Below are 2,309 nucleotides of genomic sequence, written 5' to 3' on the forward strand. Positions count from 1 at the left end.
CAGGGGAGGGGTGTATGTCTGTGAGAGGGCGAAGGAGGGAGCGCAGGGGGAGGGGGTGAGTCACGGCCGCGCCCCCTCCGGCGCGAGGCTGGCGTGGAGCTGGCTGGAGCCGCCGACTGGCCGCCGCGAGCGCGCCCCACGCCGCAGTGCGTGCCCGCTTGGGCCCCGCACAGCGAGCACGGGTCTCACCGCAACCTTTCTGCGGGAGCTAAGGGGAGGCCAGGATTCCAAACGCCCCCAAATGCCTCCAAAGGGAAAAGGTACTGGGGGTGGGGAGAGCGCTTCGAAGCCCGGCCCCCTGAAAGTTGGCCTCGCCCATTAACCAAATCACTCAACTTCCCTAGCCGGTTGGGTCACTTGGGGGATTTTCTCTCTGAATATTTTTTTCTGTGTGTGTTTTAGGAGGAAGGTGTTTGCCTCACGCTCAGGCCACCTCAGTTTCCCCGGAAGCCCCTCGAAACCCCATAATTCATCTACCCTGCCGAGGAACCCGAGCCCCAGAGACCGCGTGAAATCGCACTGTCTCCGGCCGCTTCCTCCTCCAGACCCGGCGCCGGCCCGGCCTCTCCGGGGGATTTGGCTGGGGGGGCGGGGGCGGGGGTGGTTTGCAGCCTGGGAACAGTCCCGAAGCCCGCCTTTTCATTTCCACCCCGGGAGGGGCTCCCGCACCTGTCGCGGTCCCCTCTGCTGCCCCCCACGGCCGCCTGGGAGAACAGCTGCCTCTCCTTCCACACTGGAGGCACCGCGCCGTCGGGGCGGCCGGACTTCCCGCCTCTTTAATGCGGACCCACACCGGCAAGACGGTCCCCACTACAGGCGTTCACATCTTCTCGGGCGCCTTCCCAGCCCGGGCTCGCGCTGGGAAGGGGGACGTAAAGAGGGCACTAGAGACTGCGTCCACGAACGGCACGGACCTCTGGCACCTCTAGCACCAGCTCCCGGATCCTGGCCGCAGGCGGTCGGGCGCACGGCGAGTGGCTGCCCCAAACCCTGCCAGCCTCCGGCCGGATCCGATGGGCGCCCCCTGGTGCCCAACGGGCGGCAGTGAAGCCCCACAGAGCGTCGCACTTCAGATTCCTAAAATTGGCAATCTGGATCTCGTCCAGAGAGCCTAATTATTTTCCCAAGTTTCAAGCCAAAGACCCAAACCCTTGATGAAGAAAAATTTCTCGCCTTACTGAGCCAAGATTGCCGGCTGAAATTCTTTATAAACTTGCTCTGTATTGATATGCACCTGGGGCGCCCATTCTCTACGGGAGACTTACCTTTGCCCTCAGGCGTTGGCCTTGCCCCGGACACTTGCATAACAGTCATAATAGTAATAGCAACAGGGAAACATTAACATATACATACATATATCACTTCATTTGCAAACGTTTCCTCAAACTTAGATAATGTTTCACTTAACATAAACATGTGAGGTAGGCAACATCACTCCATTTTACAGAACTGGAAGTGTGTGAATCCTCCGAGGTCACCCATCTGGTAACAGTGGATCAGGAGAGGGAGCGCAGGGTTTTGCGTAGATTTCTTCTGTCACGGAGCCCGGAGCTTCATCGGCTCAGAAGCGAGTTCTCATCAGCTGACTGAGCTACGGGCATTTTAAGTGGCCTTTCCTTTTATTAAGCACCCACCTAATGTTCAAGGCTCTGGTTGTGAAAGAGAAAACCCTCCTTAGTTTCTTTGTGAAACAGTTGTATCTATCTACAAGGTTGTTAGAATGCAATGAGAAAAGGCTAAGTAGAGCTCTTAATTACAGTGTCATGCTGGTCCTTTAAGAAGCGTTCCATGAGGGACACCTGGGTGGCTCAGTCAGCTAAGCCACCGACTCTTGGATTCCTCCCCAGTCAGGATTTCCTGGTGGTGGGATCCAGCTCGGGGTCAGGCTCAGAGTGGAGTCCGCTTCAGATTCTTTCTCCCTCTCTCAAGCAGATACATAACATATATTTTTAAAAGATTTAATTTATTTGAGAGAGAAAGAAAGCAGGCACGAGGCAGGGGGCAGAGGGAGAGGGAGAAGCAGACTCCTGCTGAGCAGGGAGCTGGACCTGGGCCTCAATACCGGGACCCTGGGATCATGACCCCAGCGGAGGGAAGATGGTTAACCAACTGAGCCACCCAGGCACCCCAATAAATAAAATCTAAAAAAAAAGAAGCATTCAATGAATGCTAGCTGTATTTATTCCTATTATCGACAACCCCACTTTTCCCCTCTCCAGCTAGATCCCAAGGTGTGTTTGCTGGTATACATTCTTAGACATAGAGAGACATTACGCTAAACATCAGAGATATGAACACTGTTTTAAAGC

This window comes from Ursus arctos, unplaced genomic scaffold, assembly GCF_023065955.2.
Source record: "Ursus arctos isolate Adak ecotype North America unplaced genomic scaffold, UrsArc2.0 scaffold_21, whole genome shotgun sequence".
In the NCBI taxonomy this organism is placed as follows: Eukaryota; Metazoa; Chordata; class Mammalia; order Carnivora; family Ursidae; genus Ursus; species Ursus arctos.